Genomic DNA, 13,615 nt, shown 5'->3' with positions numbered 1-13,615 from the left:
TAAAACATCCATGTTCTGATTAGGATGAACATGGAATAGGTCCTCAAAACAAGACTTCAAATAAAATCTTTTCTATACCAGTATAATTTAATAGCAGGCTATTTTAGATGTCATTGCCCCACTGACGACCTTCTTTGTTTCAGAGGGACACTTCAGTAATTTAGATATTTGGCACTGTTGATTCTGGAGTCAAAATCCTTGCAGCATCTCTGGGGGAACAGGCACTAGAGAGTATTTGCTTCCTGCAGGATGTCATGTCCAGGAAGGCAGAAAACCCTCTAGAAGCATCAGAAGCATTGGTGCTCCCAATATAGTTACAGACTGTATCAGCCGACCAGGCTCCTTTTCTAGATTCTAAGTTTGTAAATGCTTTAAGGAAATAATCCCAAGCTCATCATGTCTAGATTGATAGGTGTCCAGGATATCAAATGTAGGAGCCATAGGCCTTTTCTTAATCGTGTTGTTTCCCTTAGTTTGTTGGTTCTGTCTTGTTCTGCTTGGCTAACCTTATAAAAGAGCCTTGCGAATGGTTCAAGAGAAAGAAGGTGCCAGTGGATATATTTGTTTGTTATTTTCCATTCATTTCTGGGAACAAGTCTGGTTTCTCTTAATTTGATCAAGAAAAATAACTTGCTAATGTATTTCTCTAAAGTCAGTAGGGAAAATTTTAGTTGACGCTTATAACTGCATTATGTCTAAGGCACGTCCTTAATATACACTGGCAGATCTCACGGGCCAACTTCACACTTGATGAATGATGCTTCTGTTACAGTCGAATGGGCAACTGAGTCTGTTCTAACTCTTACCTAACCAGTTGAGTTTTGGAATTATTAAAGTAGTTTGGTCACTTATTGCACCATCTTCCATAGCAAAGTCAAAGATTGACTTAGTTATCCTGATAATTCAGGCAAAAATACATAATTCTTTTTCCTTGTGTTAATGTTCTCTCTCTTTCCCATATATAAAAGAAAATTCCATTATGTTGGTAATGCTCAGTTGGTTCTGAAAGGCTTAGCTTTTCTTATATTTTGTAGCATAGAGCAGAAGTTATTAAATGTACCCTTTTCTCTGGTCTATTCTTACTAACAATATGAGCGTTACATTTTTCATTAAAAATATCAATTATTATGAACCAGATAGACATTAGGACACTTATAAGGCTATATTTCTGTTCAAATTTAACCTGAAGTATGCCTAATTATTTAACATTTATAGGCTTCTTAAAGCATAAAGAATTGCACGGCTCAAGAAATGATGCCTTTAAACTACATCAAATTAAGCACTCACTATTAGGTGAAAATGCTAGAAGGAAAGCCTGTCACAAAAGCAAATTAATGATACAGATGAACTGATTCCTTAGATTTGTTGACTTTTATAACCAATTCCATTAATCATTTAATTTTGCTCTGCTGTTTTGGTGTTTCCTCCTACCAAGTGCCTTTGCTTGTTTGGCGCAGGGGGGAGTGGGGTAAGGGAGATACATTTTCTATATAAGCTGTAAGGAGCATAATTGAAGCAGCCTTCCCTTAAAATAGAATTTGCTAAGTTTTCAATTCAATAGAAGCCCTGGCCCATATACAAAATACTCCGTAAGATTGTCTTTATCTTGCATGAGGTTTGATCAATAAAGGCCGAAAGCAATATGCAGAACCCAGGGGGCAGGTAATCTTGACAGTTCATTGCCAAGGACAACAGTGGTTTAAAGCGTGCTACCTGTTGTCCAACGGAGCAGCATACTTTTCAGTTTCTTCATTCATTTTTCAACAAAAAGTATCTTCTCTTTGAATCCATGAACAGACACATGAAGTCGAACTAAAAACAGAGTCTTTTTTCCCCAGGCTCAAATCTCAGTGATTGGGTGACTAGGGTGATTAAATGTACGACAGAGAAAATTCCAGTTCCCAAATATTTTCAATCAGAAACATCTTTATGCGCCATGCATCATGCTAAGGATATGTATTATTTTTAATATTTACATGAATTAGGTGCTATTACAATTCCCATTCTACATATGAGAAAACTGAGGCTTAGAGAGGTACAGCTTTGCCCAGCGTTTCCCACTAGAGAGAATGGAGTTAGAACTTCAACCCAGGTGTGTATAACTCAACGTCCCTGCTCTCAACTTCGAGGTCCAGGAACCATTTAATAAGACTGTCTTCTTTCCACTTCTAAGGAAAGGGAAGAATCAATTTTGAGAAAGGAGGTAATAAATAGTACTTAATAATTTTACACAATGAACAACTAAAATCTGAAGGAATGCTCTATTGACAGAAAAAAGTTGCCCATAGCACTTGCAAATCATCCTTGTCCCATGGGCTTTAGGGACAAAGTATGAGAATTAACTATGAGCTATAAATCCTAGCCTTGGATTAGCACCTTATTTGCAATCAATGGCTGTTGGCAAGTAATAAATAAAATCTAACTTGTCTTTGCCACTAATTTTAAAAACTACGTATATATTTTTTTCTTCAGTAGCCAATTATAAAGATTATGGGCAGTTATGATAGTTTCCATGACACCAGCGAGGAACAGAGAGGGCACCTTCTTTAGGTCTGAATGAGACATGACTGTTGTTAGTCGACAAAAGCTTGAAACATCCATTGCCCATACGGAGATATTCAAACTCAAAGGAAATCACTCTACTTCCCACCATGAGCAGGGTGGTTTTCTTAAGGCCCAGAGAGAGGATGCCTCTCTCTGGTCAGTTCTTAAGATCTTGCCTGGAATCAAGGCAGAAGAAACTATGTAATCGTCATTTGGGCTCCAACAAGGGAGTGCTTGTGACTCACTCTTGGCACCCAAAGGGCACACAGCTGTGTTACTACAGCAAGGCGGCAGATGGATATAAAGTTATTGGCTCCTTACATGCTTCGTGTAACATATTTTTGTTGGGCATGTGCTCTGTGCTAAACACTGTAGACATTGTCTATTCATGTATCACACCTGGATAATGGATACAGGTCAAGGAAGCAAGGGAAAAGATTCTCCATTCCAACCAACCCATCCAATAGCCCATCCATCTGCCCTTCCCCTCCCTCAGAAGACAGAGTTGAGTAGGATATGAATACAAGTAATAGGCAGATGATACTTCATTATCAAATAGTACTGGCTTGGGTAAATTCCCTTCCTATACGTGCTTTGAGGTTTTCTCCCTGGAGAGATGATTGGCAACGCTGAGTCATCCCTTGGCAGTCTTTCTTGTGTCTAAACCCTTCAGATCATGAACACCTTGAGAGTAGGGACCTGTATTATATGGTCTTGAATGTCCTCTGCCTGGCACAGGGTATGTACTCAATGCCTGTTTACTAAATGAATGTCGGCAGTAGAGCAGAGCTATCCTAGCGGAATGACTTTTCACTGTGGATAGTTTTCCTTGGCATAAAGTCAGTTGATCATTAGGGAAGTAAACCTGAGTCTTGGTCTCATACAAACATCCAACTGGAAAGAACTGTACCCAGATGTAAAAGTTACATGAAAGGCATCAACAACTGTTTATCCCAGGATCTCTGATCTCAGTAGCAAACGGAAATTATATTGATGGCAAGTAGAAGTTATGGGCAAAGATCAGGTATTTACTTTCTATTCTGATCCTTATTGAGCCTGAGTATGTACTATGAACCTCAACGTTTTGCCATATAACAATGATATGTAAGGAGATTTTTGTGAGATGCACAACTGTGAATGAATCCTAATTATATGCTGTTGATAGACCTTTAAAGACAGTGTATGAAATTATGATTATAATGGACTTTTTCCTTCCCTCAAATGCATGCTATTATGCACTGATTTTTCCCAGATGGGTTTCTCCGTGTGCAAGTGTGTTTTCAAAACAACTTATCAAGAGAAGTTATGTGAAAATTCAACCACTAGATGGAGTGGCTTTTATAAGCCCTCAGGAATCAATTTGTTACTCTGTTCAGTGGACATGGCTCTTGCTTTGGTTGAGCAACTTTTCCTGCTAACAACATTTTATGCGTTTTACAACTGAATTAATTTAAACATAAATAAGAAAATATGTTAAAGAGGGTTAAAATGTGTTATTACTATTGCCTACAAAAACGAAATTTCTAATTGCTTTTCTGAGTCAAAAGGGCATTGAGAAAATCTAATATATTGATAAAAATTAATTGTGAGTATTTGGAATTGTGCCTCAAGAAAGTAATTAAGAATGAGTAAAGGAAAGTAGTTATACTGAAAACAAATCACATGTTTATGCCAAGAGATGCTAAAAGTAAGAATGGAATGTCTCAGGAGCCCAAAATCAATTCTAATAACAAACTCAACTCATTTCTATTTTATGAAACATTTGGCTTTCCAATTTTCAAATATAAAATCACCAACACAGGTTGTAACTCTGTGATGAAAAAGAATGGAAAATTATTTTCTATCATTACAGAAGCTAAAATGGAATATTTCACAAGAGAAGTTAATATTTGTTTAAATACTCATACAAATCAAGGATACACTCGTTTTCTAAATAATTCAATTTCCTTCCTATCATTTTCTCACTGGAATAATTTTAAACATTTTTATTCTGTGTAAGTTCAGGGTTCCATTTAAACATGATTTTAAAAACCAGGTACTTACATATCACCTACTTTAGTTGAAAATCACCTACTTTAATTAAAAAAATTTTTCAGTGTGTATCTTGTATAAATTTTTCTGTTTATACAAGATATAAACAGAAAAATATGCTTTGAAGATGTAAATTATAATGTACAAACAGAACTAGAAGAACTTGGTTTCAGTAATGATGTAAAGTATGCTTTGGAAATGTAGTAACAAATTGGATGCAAGTACAGAGTTTTTATGCCATTGAAACCATGAGGTAGTTCTATTATACTTAAGAGTTTGACCTTGAGTCATGGTTTGTGTGCTACAACTATGTGATTTTGAACAGAGTTGAGAAACTAAAAGTATTCAGGGAAAGTGACGTGAAGATAAAGAACTAGGAAATAAGATAGTTGAGCATAGGCTGGACATCCCAGGGTGCACCTTAAAGAACAGTCTGAGAAGTCACATGTGGTTTGGAAGAGCACACAGAGTCAGTTATTTAATAGGTCAGTGGTTCTCAAAGGATGCTCTCCCACCAGAAGCATCAGCACCACCTGGGAACTTGGGAGAAATGCAGTCTCAGGTCCGACCTCGGACCTACAGAATCAGAAACTCTTTTTCTGGGTTGGGGCACATCTGTGTTTTCACAAGGCCTCCAGGAGATTCTAAGACACTCTAAAATCTTAGAACCATTGTTAAAGATGGAAACCTGTGAAAAAGACTAGATGGGGGAGGAAAATAGAAGTAGCCTTTAAGAAGAATTGAGGTGAGATAGGAAGAAAGAATATTCTATGAGCATAGGTTTTTCGATCATTGAAGTGGATGGTGAAGGAAGCCTGTTCATGATAAAGTAGTCTCCCACAGAAGATCTTTAAAACCAAGCCTTTTTCTAGTTGATTGGAGTAGAACAATGTAGTCTAGCCTGAAAATGAGCATAAGAGTGAAGAACCTCTCAAGGATTTTCAGTCTACAATCCAGAGCTTCTCTGCACTTTTTCAGGTAACTTATTTGCTAGCTCTTTTGTCCAGCAAAGAAAAGTGGCTTCAAGACATAACATGTACTTACCCAGTAAGCAGACATAAATTAAAAACTGCATACCATTTTCTCTTAATTCTATTTACAAAGTCTATGTAAAGTTTGATAGGACTGCTAACCACGTCTATCAGCACCGTTGTGAAGGAACCCGTGACTACTGAGCATAAAAGAACAGGAAAAAAGTAAAAGTAAGTAACACTCCAGCTGATTTCCTTTTTAAGCTGGAAATGTTTCTATTTGTTCTTCTTTTGCCAAAACCATAAAATAATGTATCACGGGAGGTGAACCCAGAAAATGACAAACTAAAATGGAAATTTTGCAGTAGGCCCAAGTAATGCAAATCTACTGCAAATTATCTTACAGAGTTACCCTGGAAATTATGCTATTTGCACTGCTTATAGCTGGCAGGGATCTTTCAAAAATGCCTACAAGTTATAAATATATGGAAATGTATCCCAAAGCACTTAAATATATGACTCTGGGCAGACTGTTCCCTCTCTAATTATTTCATCAATAAACATGGATCATAGATTACTCATAATTAGTTTCCTTGGCCGAGGACTAAAATCATTCAAAGGTTTCCCTTTTTAAAAATTTGTATGAACTTAGATCTAATTTCCAAAAGTAGTTGTACATTTTCCAAAGTCAAATTCCCACATAGACAAAGATACAGATTTCTTTGGACAATCTTTTGCTTACTTTAGTTATGAGTTAAGTTGTTTAATTTTTTTCTTTTTAGTTTTTTTTTCCTTTTTCTCCACATGCATATCGCTTGTTCACCACAACTTGTACAAAAGCTAGAGAAAACATTTACAAATTCTGGTAGCAATGCATTAAAATGAGTTGAAAATATGGTCCATTTAAGAAGTAACACTGGAATAAACCAAAATACACAGATCACAGTGGTATTAAAATAAGCTCTCTTACAAAGAATAAATCAAGTTGATTTATTTTTAAATATAGCTGGGTTAAAAGCAAACAAGAGTGACAAAGGCATACTATCTATGATATTGGTTCACTTGCTATATTAAAAACATCTTTTTTAGCCACCTGACCAACAGCAATCAATGTTATAAAATTTCCTAGTACAAATGTCCAATGTGAAAGTAGAATTTTTTTTAAAGCATACTGGAATTTATCACCAATTTAAATGTAAAACTCCTTTTAACTCAATTTACAGAACTCATATTGACTCCAATTTTCTTCTCTAAGTATATGGTCTAAGAACGAATAAAGAAATGATAAAGGAAAGAGGGGAACCCTCCCATTTCAACATAAACTTTGAAAAACATTATTTCCTAATAATATTTTATTTTAATTATATTTAAATATACTACTGACATACACAGTTTGTGAAAGCATTTGCCAGTATATTCAACTCCCACAACAGATTGCCTGGCATGTCTTTGAAAAATGCTTCTGCTTTTCCTTAAAAAGCAATGGAATTTGCTAGTGGGAATAAAGAAATACATATCACACTGTCAAATTTTGGAAACTATGCTGCACTTTACCTTCTGAAGTTAAAAAAAAATTTTAATGCTATTCAGAGTTGATAATGGTGGTAAGAAATCATGCCAAAGGTATCAAATCTCTCTTCAACGAATCCAAACTCTAAACAATTAAGAATCCAAATTTGAGTGGAAAAATAAGACATCAGATAATAAAATATCATACTCCTAGGGAAAAATGATTTGCCATCTGTGTTAGGAGAAAAGGGAACTTAAATCCCTTGTTGCATTCAAAACTGCAAAATTTATTTTAATAAACTTATTCAAAAATACAGACTATAATGCAATAACAGCGCAGGGGGTTAAAAAAAAAAAAAAAGCTGGCTAAAGAAACACTGATTCCCATCAGACCATTCTCAACTGGCATGTTCAATAAGAAAAGAAAAGAAAACAAACAAAGCAAAACTTTTGAAAGCCTTCCTAAAGTGCAGGTGTGAACATTTCTCCAGTTGGGGCTACAACAGAATTCACGGTATTTTGAAACAACTGCTATGACTCTGCCAGGCCTATTTGCTCAGGTTTGGGGTGTAAACAATTCTTTCCTCAAAAACCCATACAAACACAACTCTGAACCTCAGCATTCCATGCTCGCTAAGTTATAAAATTAACCTGTCCAAATGAAACTTTCAGAGGATATCCCAAAGTTATTCACCAATAATCTATATGGAAAGTACTTCAAATATATGGAAAATAGCCATAAAAACTAGATCAAGAATATATTTGTGATCACAACTGCCCTAGAAAAACTGTTATAATGAAATGTACTTTATTTTCCATAAGGCACCCTGTTCAGTGAAGAAGTATGACCCAGGAAAGATTTTCAGTAAATATTTTATGTTAATAACTAGAGGTAATCACACTGATTACTTTATGTAATGGCTTTGACCTCTGATTACTGATATGTCATAAACATATCTATTATCCATGCAAACCTGTTTGAGATAGAAGTTCATCTAACCTCAAACCATTTGAAGAGTACCAAGGAAAGCACTGGAAAACCACTAAAAGAGCCTTCCCCTTTCCCCCTCACAAATTTCCTGTGGTTTTAACTTAGTTGTGATAGCATTATAATGTGTTATATCCAACAAATATACCTATACTAACATGCATCTTGTGACACAGTAATAACCTTGTATATCTTCTCCCAACTTTCTTCCAAAATTAATAACCAATCAGCAAGATTGGTGAAAACTGTGTTAAACACATCAGTCGGTGTTTATGAGAAAACTATAACCGAATGTGGTTCTGCCCATCCTAGCATCTTTGCAAGATTTTTAGAACACAGGACACTGGAACAGATTTCCACTATCCTGGAGAATAAGAACAGCCTTGTTTTGATTCAAGGTGGATACTTCCTTTTGCCTTCAGTCTTCCATGTCCTCTGCATAGCTGCCTTGAATTTGGACATTTCCCCAAATTTGTAGTATTTATTTAAAATCTGAATCATATGTTCAAATATATCAAGGCAACATGTCTCAGTTTTTATTTCGGTCTTGATATATGTCTTTGAAAAAGTTTCTTCAGACATATTTATAAAAGTGTATTTACATATCCTGGTTATCTTAAATTATGCAGTCTATAACTTGACATTTTGTAAACTATGGATGACATTATTTCTTTTAGTCCAGAAAATATCTGGGAGAAATCTGAGTTGATCTGTAATATGTTATAAAGTTAACCTAATCTAAGAATATACAGATTAGCGAATTAAATGGTTATCAAAACATTAAACAGCAATTCAGTTACAAAGTGTTGAACCTCCGGTCCCTCAAAAACAGCATTCATGTGGTTATAATATAAGGTTAACATTATTATGAGAACAGGATTAGGAAAGAGCTGGAGATTCAGGGGGGAAAATAGGAAGTTAAAATTTTGCCAACACAAAATACATCCATTGGTTTTGATTTCCTCTTATTCTTTAACTCCTCGACCAACTTTCAGTCAAGAAAAGCAAAATCAGCAGAGCTTTCAGCCCCTCAAAATATAGATATGCAATATATAAACCTGCCCTGGCATAATTTTTCACAACAATGTTAGGTCCAGGTCACTTCAGAGTCAGAAGCAGAATTATAAATAATTTAAACCCAAAGGCTGTCTTCACTCTCATTTGTTACTTCAATTAGAAAGTGATGAATACAAAAATAAAAGAGACAGACTTACACTGGTGGAGACAATGGCATCCCTTTAGAATGAAAGAGGAATGAAAGCTCTCATCTGTGTGCTTCATGCAACTGAGCTAACATCATTACCCCAAGAATAACAGTCAGCAAACTAACAGACAGGCTCCATCTTCCTAACCAAATTCAAGACCCTATAACCAAATCTCGTTTTACTCATCATGTGTTGTTAGGTATTTCCAAATTTGATTTATTACTCTTTTTTGCAGCATTCCTAGAGAGCTAATTATGGGAAATAATCCCTCTCCTTATTAGGCCAACTGTTTTCTGGGAAGAAACATTTGGTAAGCCTGGTGAACTATAAACTGCTATTATAGGTTCCATTTCATAACAGTTTATTCTAATACAGCCGAGAATTCCAATTCTAATTCCACATACTAATATGTAAGACAACCTAGGAGCTTGTCTAAATATCCTGGTGGTTCAGATTAATTCAGTCAAAGCAAAGAAGAATGTCACACGATTGTTTTGAGTGAGTTTTTCAGGCTTTGCCTTAGTAATAAGCTGACACCGCATACTAAATACATATCAACACAATCACTGGGACTGCTTCTTTCTTGAGAAAATAGGTAAACCGATTCAAGGAGTTTTCTTTTGGAAGAGACTGTGATAGGCCACAAATGTAGTGGTTCTTCTGGAGAATTTCATTCCCAGCAGTTTCGTCTTGGTAACATTTAACAATTTCACTATTTTAACATTTTGAAATGCCAAAAAGAACACACTGATCCTGCAGCTAGGCTTATTAGAGAAGAACAATCTCACAAGCGAGACAGAGAGGCACGTGGTCCACTGGGAAAAGGGTAACAGAAAAAGACAGAAAACAGTGGATAACAAACAAAGCCGAGCACTACTCCAACGTGAGATCAGATTTTTCACTAGAAGGTGAAACTTCGCACGCCAAAGTAAATAATATCACCTAGGGCTTGTTTAAGGGACTAGGCATAACATTCTTTTTATATGCACAGGTACTGATGCTATTAAAAGTTAGGGAGGGGGTGTCATGAATATAATTTGCCTTCCTAACAATGAGTATGCAAGCATAGTAATTTTATTTTTGAAAGGTCAGAACTGAGCAGTTGCCCCCTGTGGCATCATGTTACCCCCAGGGAGACTAAGGAACACAATGAGACCTTTCCCCATCAGACACTTGATACCTACCTCAGCCAAGATTGCTCCTTGCCTGGAGTGGGAGACATCTTTGGAACAAAAAGAGTTCATTTACAGTAAGTTCTCTTGATAACCTAAAAACGGATTCGTTTTTAAAAACCATGTCCAAGCGTCTTGCCCAACTGTGGTAAATGCTATTGTACCTACAGAAACCGCCTGCAGTATGCAACGTTTAAAAATCTGGAGGTGTGTGGATTCTGTTCATGTATGGATAATCAGAAAATAATCTGTCTCACTTAAGAAACTATACGTAGCCTTTCATTTTGAGAACACTGCTTTTAACTGAGTTAGAGAGCGGGGGAGGGGCAAGGAGTACCAGGAAAAAAAGGACAGAGAAAAATCAATCAGTATATCTTCTCTTGCAAACTGTCAGTAGGGTGGGATTAGAAAAGCAACACCTTAAATCAGATAAAGTCCTGTGGGAACCTTAAAGGTTGGTTGCTCTGAGCTTCTCAATATTCTGCAAAATAGATTGATGGCAGTGGTCACCCACGGATACCCAGTGTACGCTGAGTTTCCCCGGAGAGATTCCATTTCCCCCATTGTTCAAAAGATATTAACTTGGTATTAAAAATGAGAAGAAGTTATGGGACCCACTGAGATGTATTTCAACACCTTTAAAACTAGTAGATGTGTCCTAATTTCTTATTGGATTAAATGCCCGCGGATGCTAATACATCAAGAAAGCAACAACAAAGGCAAGAAGAGCACTTATCTGAAGGAAAATTAAAAAAACATGGGAGACACAATGATTAATAGGTGACTAAATTTTTTCTTATCTGTTTAATTAAAAACTAAAATCAGAAACATGCATGTTGCTTCTAAACTTTCAAACAACCAAATGACGGTTTCTCACGTCTGTCACAGCAAACATATTTTCATTCAGCTGATCCGTTTGTGATTGTGAGCCTTGGCAAGAAATGTCTCTTAAAAACACAACGTCAACTTTTTTCATCTAACAGCTAGTTCTGAATTAAATGGTTCCATTACTTCAAATTGAGATATCAGCTAAATGCTCGTTCATTTTTCCTCAAAGAAGAGTGGTTCCTGTAGCTATATTTTTATATGCAGAAGTTTATTATTTGATATACATTCCTTTATATGACATTTAATATTTGACTTTAGACAGTTTTCAGGTTTGGTGCAGAGATCGATGTATTTCTCCGGGAAGACTTAGTTGCTGATATCGCTTAGAAGCATCAAGTACCAACTCAAGCGCCCGTTTTTCAAACATGCACAATTACACATTTTCCACAAACAGACGTCAGTGCATACAGAGAGCCAGGTGCACACACATTCAATAACTAGTAAATGGTAGAAACCTCCAGAAGTAGCACAGACCACAGTTTACAGGCTGGGGCTCTACGGCTTAGTAAACACCGATACACAATTCGCTCACACGGAATAAGAACTCCACGAAGGACACTTGGGGACCACACTGGTCAGCACCCGAGGGGGCGGGAGGCGGAAGAAGTATTTACAAACGCAACTCTGCCAGGTCTTACCCTTCGCATCCCCCGGTCCTCTCGGGAGAAGCTCCCTCGGCACCTCTTGCCCAGCGCAGGGGCTGCTTCTCTGCTAGAACGAAACGTCCCCCCCCCCCGCGCCCCGACTCTACGGAGAGCTCTGCCGGGAGCCGAGGCACCCCGCCCGGGCCAGGGGAAGGCACTGGCGCCGCGGGAGCCGAGCAGAGGCGGAGGCGGAAAAGAAGTGGAGCAGGAAGGGGTGGCCGAGGGAGTCGCGAGAGGGAGGCGGCGCCGGCGCGGGGATGCGGGCGAGGCCGGGTGGGGTGGGGTGGAGCGGGGTGTGCCTCCGTCGGTCGGTCAGTAAGTCGGTCGGTCCGCGCAGCCCGCGCGCCGGCGTCCCCTGCCTCGAGCGCCCGCCCGCGACAGAGATCGGGACTGGCGCCCCCTCCGTCCGCGAGCCTCACCCCTTCCCGGGGCTCTTCGCTGGGTCCTCCCGCTCGCCCCGCCGGGCCCACCGTTTTCCGCCAGCCCGGGCGCCCGTCGCCTGGTCGGTTCGCGCGGTCCCTGCCTCTCCCTCCGCTCGCGCTCTGTCTCTGGCTCCCTCTCGCTCCGGTCCCATTTATGAAGCGCGGTCCCATCACGTGTTAATGAGCCTTTGTCCTGCCCTGGCAGCAGCGGCGGCACAGACACCGCCGAGGGAACTGCGCGGGGAGGGATGGGCGCGCGGCGCCCGTGGCTCCAAACTTTGCTGGCGCTGGGGATCCGCCGCGGCGCCGGCCCCGGGGCCAGAGGGGACGAGCCTCTCCGGGCCGCGTCACCTACTTCTCTTCCTCCTCCTCCTCCTCCTCCGCCGCCGCCGCCGCGGTCCCCAGAGCCCCCACCGCCATGACCTGGCTCTCCTGCCGGATACCCTCACACCCTGGCCGAGCCAAGAAGGGGCTCGTGCCTGCGCCGTCTCCGACCTCGGGCCATTAATCACACGCGTCCCGGCAGCGCGCAGCGCCAGCACCTTGCGCGGGGGTCACGTCTGGGCCAGCGGGCTGAGTCTGAAGGGAAGGGGGACCTGGGAAGCGGGGGCGCCGAGGCGGCGGCGCACCGGGCCCGGCCGGGCGTGCGGCCTCCAGTCTCCACCCCCCACGCCCCGTTCCAGGCCGCCCCCCGCGGCGGGCGGCCACGAACCGGGCCCGGGGGCAGGCAAAGGCTGGGGACCGCACCGCGCAGCCCCCGAGCCGTTTGCTACCTGGCGGCGGCCACGCGGCCACCTGTCCTCCGCCCTCGGGCACCGCCTGGCTTCGCGCCGGGCGCCACCACCAGCCCCCGCCGTCCCCGCCCGGCGCGGACCACTAGGGCGCGCCCCACCCGCCCGGCCCCGGGTGCAAACAGTTGGGCTCCGTAGGCGGCTGGCTCTGCGCCTCCCTGCCCGGCGCGCCCCCTCCCCAGCCGCTCCTTGCACCTTCTAGCTGGAGGAGGACGCCCCCCTCCAGGGCCTGGCGGGGGGCGCGCGGGGCTCGGGGGCAGCCGCCGCAGGCGCCTGGGGATCCTCTGTGCGCCCGGCGGCCGCGGCAGGAATTAGGGGACATGCTCGTTAATTGGTTCCACTATCAGCCGCCGTCTGCCTCCTGTGTGCACGGATCAAACCTTAATTGGTCTTTACATTTATCATGGTGAATTGCGAGCCTACAAACAAGCCCCAGCAGTGGCTTCAGCA

The 13,615-nt window shown here is 40.8% G+C and overlaps 1 protein-coding gene across 2 annotated transcripts in view; it reads right to left on the bottom strand.

Annotated features, from left to right (window-relative positions):
- The window catches only part of CNR1 (cannabinoid receptor 1), a 36,481-nt gene extending 23,529 nt beyond the window's left edge, over positions 1-12,952 (bottom strand). Inside the window, exon 1 of one of the 2 annotated variants that reach the window (XM_082474321.1) lies at positions 11,947-12,952. The gene's annotated coding sequence lies outside the window, so the exon portion shown is untranslated. The remainder of the gene's footprint in view (positions 1-11,946) is intronic. The other variant, XM_082474322.1, reaches the window with a different exon arrangement.
- Between the last annotated feature and the right edge of the window lie 663 nt (positions 12,953-13,615).

This window comes from Balaenoptera physalus (genome assembly GCF_965194825.1).
Source record: "Balaenoptera physalus genome assembly, chromosome: 9".
NCBI lineage: Eukaryota > Metazoa > Chordata > Mammalia > Artiodactyla > Balaenopteridae > Balaenoptera > Balaenoptera physalus.
This window is presented reverse-complemented; position numbering and strand designations above follow the sequence as displayed.